Consider the following 12312-nt stretch of genomic DNA (forward strand, 5'->3'; position numbering starts at 1 on the left):
GTTTGCTAGGATCAAAAACCTTCTTCCACTTCTTCATCAAAACCAATCCATCACCCCAATGTGAGTTCATACCCCCTTGGTTTCTGTTTTCACTTGTTTTTGGGGGGAGAATACAAGTCATATGTGTAGATCTATGTATATATGCATGATTATGTGTGTTTTCTTGAAACATTTGGTGATTATGTGTTGATTTCTTCACTAATCTAAAAAATATGTTAAGAAACTTGAAGTGTATCACTAGGATCTTCATATGAATCATGAGAAAATTATGTTTTATCACATATAATACATTTAAACTTGTAGATCTGGGATTTGTACACTTTATGTAGCAAAAATAAGTGTTGTGTTCAAAGATCTATAAGCTAAACTCACAAAACAGCCCTTGACAGGAAAGTTTTGGTCTAATCTCAGACTGTTTTGACCATCCAAATGGAAGTATTTTTCAAAACTGTTTTACATGGATAAATTTCAGGTTTATACCTTTAAAACGACTACTCGCACGTTTTCACACAATTTTTCGATAAGTTTTGGTGAATTTTACAAAACTGCCTATCATATTTGAAATAATTTCGGACCAACCTATGAAGATGAGCAATTTCGCACTTGTTAGAAGCGATTAAAAATTATGAGAAAATTTTTGAACAAAGTAAACAAGATTTCTAAACTTTGAGAGTTTACGGATCCAAATTTCGACTTACGATGATTTTTCTACAAATTTTCAAACAACTAGGTCGGAAAAGCTCAAAAATCAGAAAACGTGTATTTCACAAAAATCTAGCCGAGAATGCTATTTTTGACAAAAAGGGGTTTTAAAATGCTATTTTTACTACAAAATAGTTATCAAAACAAGCTTTGAACAAAATGGAGACTAAAGTGTTATTCTTAGAAAAATTGAGCCTTAATCCTAAACTTTTGGCTTATAGGGCCAAGAACGTCTTTTTACAAAAAGGAGGGTCGTGAAAAGGTAAAAATCTTACTTTTAAACAAATAAATCCCTTAAAACAAAACACGAGATCCATGACTGCCGGTGAAACGTAATAACAAATACACCTTCAGCACCAATATCATTACCAAACGATTTGATTCGGTCTCGAATTAATTACAAAACAGAAATCAATAAACATTAGTACTTCAATAAACACGTGAAATCTACGAGGAGTCAATATTCAATCTTTGGGCTTGAAAGTTTCAAATCGTGCTTGTTGGGTGTAGCTAGCCTAATAACATGATCTTTAGGCCCGAAGGGAACACGCTTACATGTTAATGGGCCTTCTATGACCTAATTCCATGTAAAAGGATTTTCAATAGCTCTATTGTGTTGTTGGGCCCCAATGGCCCATTGGTACTGCTAGCGAAGTCGAGAAGTCAAATGCGAGTCGGGCCAAGTGCCTTTCGCATTCCCGATAGTCTTGAACAACTTATGGAACAAATGAGGGCTTCGTACCCTCCTTTCTCCTCGGTTGTGGGGCTATGAGAAGTCAGGGTGGTTGGATTAAGTGGGTCTTACGGACTACGCCTAAAGGATCGTTTGTAATTGGTAGTTATAAACTAGTCATTTTCACTAATGCGTGATTATAACAACTCACACCCCATAATTAATCCAATGTCACCTAGAAATATCGAGTAGATAGATTCGTGACGTAAATCAAGAGAAGTCAGGGTGGTTGGATTAAGTGAGTAGTACGGACGACGCCTAAAGGATCGATTGTATTTGGTAGTTATAAACTAGTCATTTTCATTAATGCGTGATTATAACAACTCACAACCCATAATTAATCCAGTGTCACCTGGGTAATCATAAACAATCGTCGTATCGGTATAACAATAAATAAATAAGACACGTAATTTTATGTCTTGGGAAAACATCGGGTTTTCCCGGGGAGTTCAACACTTTTACCTATGTGATGTGTACAAAGTTCAAAAATTATACATGTTTACAAAAATCGACAAGTATACTTACGGATCTTCACACTTTTTATAAACAATACTATTTTTAGAAAATATCGGATTTTCTGGTGGTTTTCAAAGTTATACAAAACATTTTCACAAACATGCTTATGAACTCACCAACATTTTTATGTTGATCGTTTTCAAAATAACTTGTATTCTCAGGTAATAGATAAACTGAAGAATAAGTACCAAGCGATGTCATGGTGTTTTGCTTAGATTCACTATCGAATGGTTTATATTATGAAATTGTAACGTCTAAAAAAATGTACTGAATGTAAACGATATCAGTTGTAATATTTCAATGCATGGTGATGAATTATGTTATGATTCATGTATATTCATTGTGATGGTATTCAATTTGAGTCACAAGAGCCCTCAGATGTTTCCGCCGTCCGGTTTGGGGGTGTGATAGAGACTAATTAAATATATGGGATTGATTGTGAAAATCAGTCATTCTTATATGTATGGGCTTAACCCATGTGGTTGCCCATGGATACTCCATGGAGATTAAAACCCATGGATCATGAAGGAAATGGAAAGTCATGTACATTAGGGTTTACATGGTGTAACCCTAATGAGCCACACTATATAAAGGATCCCATTGTTCATGAAATGGGACTAGTGGATACATATAGTGAGGGAAAGGGCCGATAGCATAGGGAGAACACAGTAACCTTCTTCTCAAGTTATTCCATTTGTTGGACGTGTTGTGTGATTCCATTTTAGGCTTCCACACTATTGGTCTTAAAGGTTCAAGACTTCAAATTCCATCAAAAGGTATGTCATCTAACTACACTTTTGTAATATAGTTTCTCCATAGTATGCTAGTTAGGATGATGCTTTGGAATTTTGTATATTTTCATGTATAATAGTGAAAACATAGATCCAAGGCACATAGGGTTGCATGCACACCATAGGAGTGTTAGAATGCTCAAAACCCATTAGTGGTATTAGCGCCTATGCTTGGTTTTCAATTATACTTGATGCAATGATGTAAAAGTCGAATTTATGGATTTCTAGACTGTGGACTCGCCAAATCCACTGGGGGAATCACCGAGTCCAAGAGTGAATTCATCCAGCTCGCCGAGTTTGTTCCTGTACCCGACGAGTCGGAGACCCTGAGTGCAGATTTTCGATGTTTTTGGATGGATTTGGACTAGGATCATTACCCTAAGCTGTTTTTGAACTTATAAACTTGTTTTTTATGTGGTAATGATCATGCTAATCCAATTCCAAAGATAGTTGTCAAAAGTTTCATGTTTTCTATTAGTTTAATGGTTAGGCTAATTACATTAAGATTGTTTGATTTGAATTATATTGTTCATATGAGTTTAATCTAGATCATAGTTTTTCTTGACATGTTTGTTTGTTTATTAGATGATCTAAATGGCCTTTAATGGATTCCATAACTTGTTCTCAAGTTATGGAAAACCAAAAGTCTTTCTTGTTAATGAGTCTTTAAAATTCATGAGTTATGTATTTGAAGAGTTTTTTTCCCAAAAATTGTTTTATGACATTCATAACTTGTCCTCAAGTTATGGATTTTCAAGAGTCTTGTCATTAAAAGCCATATTAAACTCATATGTTATAGATTCCAAAAGTTTTTGAATTATTCAAAACTTGCCCTCAAGTTTTTGAATTTATAAAGTTACACTTTGAATACTTTAGTTCCAAACAGTAGAATTTTAAGTAGTTTAAAGTTCAACCCTTATACTATATAATATTGTAGGTTTAATATATATATATATATATATATATATATATATATATATATGTGTGTGTGTGTGTGTGTATATATATATATATGTATGTATGTATGTATGTATAAGAGTAAAAGTCAATATTACTGTTAGTAGGTCTTATTCACGAAGCTGATCTATAAGGGAGTATAAGGTTACTGCCGATAAAATGACAATTTAATGGGTGTCCACTCTCACCCACCGCTTCCTTGATGGTGGAGGGTCGTTAGCCGAACGGGTAGGATAGGACTCTAATTCTCACTTCATTAAAAGTATAATCATAAATATAAATTAAGTAAACACTTATAAATACCCAGTCTTAGTTACTTTAGGAAAATGTGAACTTGGTGCTAACCCATGAAATTACACTTTGTACCTTACTAAGTCGTTGGTGGAGCGTGTGTGGTTAACCAGCACACTAACATGGACTAGTAAGAGTGGCAAAGGGTAACTTAATGTTTATCATAGATTAGTGGAGCGCGTGTGGTTAACCGGACATCGATTAGGTGATAAAAATTAAGGGTACCAGGTTAATTTGCATGGTTATTAACACCTTGTTTGTGATCCTCAACATCCCAGTCACAAACTTGAGAGGGCACAATCGAGATTTAAACATGCCATTGAAAAGTTCAATGAATCGCAAAGGATCTAGGAGCTTCAATTCACTTAAGATCTAAAATTATTTTTTATTTTTCGTGGTGGATATTGGTAAATCGTCATTTACCTACCTTCAAATATTTTACAGCTTGAATTACGGCATCCCTCTTCCAAGTTATAAAATGTTGTGTTGGGTCCTAGCCTTAATATTTCATATTGGGTGTTATATTAAGGATTTAAATCAACTAACTTGAAATTTCTATCATTGTAGATGTCTAGATCAGACAACTATGATCTCCCCAAATCTCTTGGAACAAGCTTTCCTAATGAAGATGATGTTCCGCGAATGGATCATGGAAATCATACTTCTCTTCCTCCACCTCCTCTAATTATTCTCCCTAGCCCACAAGCTTGAAGACTTGAAAAGTTCAAGATCACTCAAGCCCTACTTGCAATGAAATATAAAGATGGAAGACCTGTGTGTACTCATGTCTTAGAGATGAAGTCACACATTTCCTGGTTAAGAATGTTTGGTGTCGTTGTCCCAAGGAAGTTAGCGACTGACTGGGTTCTTCAATCACTTCCTGAGTCATATAGTGAGTTCATTAAAGACTACTATGTGACAGATCACGACATGACCCTAACAGATCTTACTTATTTGCTAATTGCTGCTGAATCAGCAATGATTTGGCGCAATGGCCAAGCAAATTTGATTGGAAGGTCTACCTCTCAAGGTAACATTGGAAGTCCGGAAAAGTTTTCTCTTCCCAATGGAAAGGGATTGGCCGTGGTCAACCCGGTTGACAAAATGGTAGAGAGATAGGCTAAGTCTGTGATAGTCTCGTGTACCATTCCCAAAGAGTATGTATGTTTTTACTGTCAAGAGAAGGGACATTGGAAGCGAAGCTGCCCTGAGTACCTAAAAGATCTGAAAGAAAGTAGAGACAAAAACTTTGACTCTACTTCAGGTAAGTACACTATCTAACTTTGTTAAGTTCCTAATTATTGATTCTTAATACATGATGTGACTAGGTCGCATTTTGATGTTTTGCAGGATCAAGCAAAGGGAAGGAAGCTTAAAAGAAGAGTATGTTGAATCTGATCGCGAAGATGATTTTCAATCGCATGGTTCGAAGATCGGATTTATGAGCTACTACTTAGGGGTTGTGATAGATTGCTAGGAAATATTTAATATCATAGTTTTTCATTTGTAATTGCATTGTAAGGAAAAGTTTATTCTACATTTTTTAAATAAATAAAATATATTTTTTGTTTTATTTTATATCTCCTTGCAATGACATTTATGAAAAATTTATGTTTGTATGTTTCTAGCAATATTGGAAATATTAATTTGATTCTTTTATTTGTGGTAGTGTCTAAATTTACCAAATAAGGAAAGATTCTCATCACCCAAGTTTCAGTTGGACAGAAACTTGGAATCATGCAAGTTGTATTGTATGATGAATGAGAATTTTCATGTTTGGAAAATTAAGTCTAATTCCTTGTTCACATGTACATGTGAGTCAAGTGAAGGACTAAGGGATCGAGTACACATTCTTGTGCAATGGCAAAGTCCACCACAAAGATCGATAAGACTATTCGTCATGATGTACTGAAGTTTAGTAAATATGGTTATACTTACAAGTTTAAGTATAATTCTGAAACATTGGAAAGGTTTCAATGTATGGCAGAACGAATGAGAAGAATCAAATTAGGCAGAAAGATAAAAGTTTCTCAAGTATGAAAAGATGGGAGAGTACTTTAGTATCATGTTTTATTATCATCTTAATGATTATGAAACCATATCACAATTGATCCTCTAAGGAAATCTTAGTGCATTCTTATGACTAAGAAGAGGATTCATGAATTGTTGAAGCGGCTAAATCAAGAAGATGAGTCATACTTCGTTCCAAAACAATTCTTAGAGTCATACTCCAAGATTGTAACTTGAGTGACATATCTTAAAGAAGGTATATAACACTTGTCAAATATAGAGTAAAATGTTTTCTACTCTTGTACATTTGAAATTGGTATGTTGTGATGTTTTGGGTAAAACAAAGACCAAATAATGCCAATTGTGTGAAGTGTTTGTCTTGATAAGAATCCGCACTAACTCTTGAATATTTGTTGTTAAGTAATGGTATTTGACAAAGAGAAACTTATATGTCAAGAGGTCTATGGGAGTCTTAAAGATACTGAAAGAGTTTCAAGTACTAATCAATAATAAAACCTGCAGTTTATCACTAGCACACGACTTGAGGTTTGTAACCTAGCATGCTGAAATAATTCTTGTTTCTGTGCCTATTCCGGTAAAATTGACTATGTATGTGAGCTCTATGAATTCTCAATTACGTGCATAACAACTTGGATGCAATGGTCGACCCTTGTGCTGCCAGGTGGCAAGAAATTAAGATTGAACAAGTTCAGTCCATATGAGTTGAATTTGTCACTAACCTTGTCTTGTGATTATGGTTTTGACAAATTCATATGGATAGGAACACAAACACCATAAAATCTAAGTGTCATAAGGTTTTCTCCGATTCATGAAAATGATGGTGAGGAAACGCTTTCACTAAGTAGATTTTAAGTAGATAGCAATTGTGATATTTGCATTCTCAAAGTCGTTAGTGGAGCGTGTGTGGTTAACCAGCACACTAACATGGAATAGTGAGAATGGCAAAAGATCTAAAAATTATGATTAGTACATCTATTTTTATAAGTGTTTAGACACACATGTGAGCTATCTAAGGAAAGGTGTATGATTTTGAGAAGCTTAGATTAAGTTTTATCGAAGCATCTCGTATCAGAAATCTGAACTTTGGTAATGAAAGTCAATGAAGCATCGATTTCTAGAAGTCCAGTTGATTTCTGAGTACATGTTAGAGCTAGTGGGAGCATAAGTGTTATGCTGGTAAGATAATAATTATTGTGCTAGCGGGAGCATAACTAATTATGGTAAATATTGCAAGTAAGCAATGTTAATTATAGAAAACAAAAGTTTCAATTCGTGAAGTTGTAGGGGTTGAAAAATATTTTTGCTATAATTAAGGGAGAGGAATTCATACTTCATTTCAAATCTCTAAGCTTGGAGTGTGAGATTTCAATCAAATTTAATCATGATTACATTATTTGCGTTCTAAAATTCGATTATGATTACGATATCCCTCTTCATAATTCGAATTATGAGAACATCGTAAGTTATAAAATATTGTAGCAAAAGACTAGTCAAGTATCATGTCTTTATATGAGACATCATGAATCGTGTCCCGTATGCTTCAGATATAGGATCGATTACATGTACTATAATATTTATCCGTTCTAATTTTTTCAAATGTCTAGGGCATTAAGAGGGAAAAAGGAAGAGAACCGGATATGACTAAAATGATTAAGAAATTATCGAGGACAATTCAAGGTTTACCTAAGATTGGTTTCTCATGGACAGTTGGAAGTATGGTATAAAATTTTGGAGAAGGACCATATTGACGTATTCTAAAAAGAGTCAACTCTTGTTCAGAAGTAAGACTCAAAATGGGAATATGGAAATGGTTCCATAGAAGGAAGTTTTTCTTCAAAATCTGTGTAAGAATAGAAAAACTTAATGCAATAAGGATGTTAAAAGGAATGTACTTTGAATGTGAGACTTCGTTTCCATGGAATTGATCTCCATTGGAATACTTTGTAATGTCTGTTGCCAAGTCATTGTGACTTTTGTGCATAGTCATTACAAGAGGACCAATGGATATGAGTTTAAAATCTAACAGATTACAATAAATGACAAGAATTTGATATTCTTACATTTACGGTAAGGATTTGGGATTGTGAAATGAGCATCATTGGAATCATGTTCAATTGATATTTTTCACAAATTAACGATCATAGACAAACATAGTGTGCATACTTGGAGTATGGCATAACTATTGTTTAGAAAACATAGTGTGCATGCTTGGAGCATGGGACAACTATTGTTTTAATTCAATTATTAAGTTGATTATTTGAAACATTATGTAATGAATAATGTGTAATCAATATGGTGATTAAATAAAAGGTGTTTTATTTATATTCATAAGTTCTGAGACCATATTGGATTTGATTATCCATGTTTTTCACGTTGCATGTTTTGACTTCCTGGATAACTAAGTTATTCAAACCATCCATAGTCGATCATACTTTGGAAGTAGGTATTAAGGCAAGATTGTCATTAATGGGTCTATAGTTTGTCTGGGACAAAGTGGCTATAGTGTTCATGAGTGCTCCTGGAATGAGATTCGAGTATTGGATTCAACCCATGCTCATTTGAATCACTTCATGGATTTTATCACGAGTGATCATGAGACGATAATATCTTATATTCTTCAAATGGAGACGTGTGAGGTGTAGTTGCGAATTAGTTGCACATTGACATATGTAAACGTAACCAGTAACTTGGTTGTTATAAAATATATCCTTGTGTGTGCTTTGATGAGTAAGTACAAGCGAACATTTGGGTCAAAGTTTATCTATTCCTTTTACCCTTAAGCATTATTTGAGGGCCCCTCGGTGATTTTGTGATGACAACCCTAAGTGTTTGGCCAAGCCTGGACTGATTTGATTTGTTCAATTAGTCAATCATTATAAATCGCAAATCAGGAAACAACAAATGGAAAGAAAGAATGATTATAATCCATGTCTCAGTCCATATGATATCTAAAATGGAGTAATATATAATCCCTTATCTAATAGACACGTCATTTGACTAGGTCAGAGTTCGACAACGGCTTTAAGAGCTACAATTGTTAGTCGGTATCTTGGAGTCATACTTGAATAATAGTTTTAGACTTATCCAAGCGAGAGAATGTTGCATTAGATGTCTAAGCCCATAACTATTATTGGTATGTACTCGACCCAAGAGTAGCATGGTCCATTTGGGTTGCATGGAATCAGAACAATTGGATAGACAAGTGAGAAAAGGTTATTTATGATTTATATTAATATATTATAAGTTCTAATATATTAATATGAAATCATATTATTTAATTAATATTGATCAAGAATTAATTTTGTGATAAAAAGAGACTAATTAAATATATATGGATCGATTATGTAAATAATTCATTCTTATATGTGTGGGCTTGTGATCCATTAACCTTTATGTTGGGCTTAACCCATATGGTAACCCATGGATACTCCATTGAGGTTAAAACTCATGGATCAAGAAGGAAATGGAAAGTCATGCACATTAGGGTTTACATAGTGTAACTTTAATGAACCACACTATATAAAGTATCCTATGGTTCATGAAATGGGACTAATGAATACACATAGTGAGGGCAAGGGATGATTTCATAGGGAGAAACAAAGTAACCTTCTTCTCAAGTTATTCCATTTGTTGTTGGTGTTGTGTGATTTCATTTGAGGCTTCCACACTATTGGGGCTAAGCTTTTAAAGGTTCAAGACTTCAAGTTCCATCAAAAGGTATGTCATCTAACTAGACTTTTGTAGTATAGTTGCTCCATAATATGCTAGTTAGGATGATGTGTTGGAATTTTGTATATTTGCATGTATAATAGTTAAAACATAGATCCAAGGCACATAGGGTTGCATGCACACCATAGGAGTGTTAGAATGCTCAAACCCATCAAAGTTGTCATGTGCCACTACTGTTGCTTTATGTCCTCAAACGAGATAAGCCTAAATCTTTAACCTTTGCTTCGTTGATTACAACTAACCACGGTCATTATCCCTTGCATAGTCCTTGACTCATAGCCTAACCTAACTGGCTACTCACTTCCCCTTATTTATGGAATTCCAAGTTGACACGTGTTTGGAAATATCTCCTTTAATTCCCAAAAGTTTCTCCCCCACTTGAATTCAGTTGCGTACTGCCAACCTTATGACCATTGGATTTATGAATCATCTCACAACCTCACTATTCCACCACTATTTTCCTGGGATTACAAGAACTAAGATTCCAAGATCAAACAATCCAGGGTACACCCACCCTAAAACCAGGTTAAGCACTTTGCTCCTCTTGACTAAAGTATGTTGCATGCCAAGCACCTTCTCCTTATACAATTCTAAATCCTTGAACAACCTCATCTAATGAGTAAGAAAAAATAAGCCCAGTATCGGAACATATAGATAACCAATCGAACAACTCACTTTCTACCGGGCAAAAGTTAAGAAAACATACATCAACTACGCCCTAAAGGTATGAATCTAACAGAAACTATCCTTACACCCGCAATCCAACCAATCCTTCATCGCCTTGGAACCAAGAACGATCCCTAAAAATCTTGCATTCAAATATAATATGTTCACACTACAACTTCCTTGGACTCAATGCACTAAAACCATTGAATCAGTCCGGTTGTCGATCCTTCAAGCAGAACACTCAGTCTTTCTCCCCTTAAGGCATACCCTGTCGTTGGTTGACGTCTCCCACATCGAAGCCTAAAACCAGCTCATCCAAATACCCTCTAAGCACGAATCTCTGTATGCAAAATGGCATATGATAGTCTCTCGAATGATAATAACCAGACAACCAAAAAGAAACTACAATCCTTAGGTGGAGACTTAACTGTAACTTGTAACGACCCAAAAATCGGATAAAATTTCATTTTTAAAAATAGATATTACAGTCATAATTTGCATTCCAAAATTCATTACATAGTAACCATCTCAGTTATTAGAGTAGCAACATTAGTAACTGTGGGAAAATAGTGGAGATTGAATCCTACGCCATCAAGTCGGGCCCTTCCCTTTAGTGTCGGAAGTACCTGAAACACTAATACAAACTATAAGAAAAAGCTTAGTGAGTTCCCAAAATACCACATAACATATAATCACAAAAGACCACACAACATACATATGATTTCCATGGGCTACCCCTATGTTCTTTCCCCTAGAATCCCATGGGCTACCCCCATGGACTGGTATCCAAGTGTCATGGGCTACCTTCATGGTCTTCCATGCAATGGGCTACCCCCATGGTCTTCCATACAAGTGCCACGGGAAACCCCTGGTGTTTTAAGACAAGCATATAGACAACTATCAATTCCACATGTCAAATGCAGAATATAATGAGTGAATGTGTGATGTGATGCTACCCGCCGGCTCCTTCCCCTTCGATGAAGAGGTACCTGAAACCAAAACTAACAACCGTAAGCATAAAGCTTAATGAGTTCCCCCATCATACTTATACCAAATAATACATGATATTTGGTATCTTTCAACCGGATTCTGTCGGGCATAGCCAGGAGATGGGTCCTCCTCGGTATCTTTCAACTAGTAACTGGGAACTAACCTCCCCTTTGGTATCTTTCAACCGGTAACTGGGAACTAACCTTCCCTTCAATATCTTTCAACTGGTAACCGGGGACTATTTCACTCCTATTACTACTAACATTGTAACGCCCGCATTTCTAGGCTAGACATTATCATTGATGTAATAGTCTAGGTTAACCCTTGTAACTTTTTTTGAAGTATTAATGATGAAATATTTGAGTATTATGTGAATTATGTGTTTATTTTCTTAATTATTATAATTTAATGAATTAAGAATAAAATAAGCGTCAAATTTGAAGTGTGGGATAATCCCAATATCTTTGCATAAAGATGTAGTGGTCGAAACAAGTATTCTGAAGATATAAAGAATGCCGAAATCCGAGTTATAATGAGGAAGTTATGATTTATTGAAGTTTCGAGTTAGCGGTATGCAACCCGAAATACTCGATTTGAGATCAAGCGGTTTTTAGCCGAAGCAATCTAAACGAGAATCGAAGATCTCGTTGTTGGTATCGAAGCGATGAAAATTTAGGCGAGAACGGACGTCAAACGAAGAAGTTATGAATTATAACGAAGTTTTCCTGTCCGGGCCTAGTAAAAATAAATAATAAAAATAAAGTCAAAATTAGCCGATGAAGTCCAAACGAAAGTTGTAGAGCGTAGTCTTACCTACGTGTGGAAATAAAGAACGTAGAAAACGGAGTTCCTATGAAGAAGATATGAATTTCCAAAGTTTATTAAATAATTCATATTTAAATTTAA

Source organism: Lactuca saligna, chromosome 3 (assembly GCF_052625555.1).
Source record: "Lactuca saligna cultivar CGN05327 chromosome 3, ASM5262555v1, whole genome shotgun sequence".
Lineage (NCBI taxonomy): Eukaryota > Viridiplantae > Streptophyta > Magnoliopsida > Asterales > Asteraceae > Lactuca > Lactuca saligna.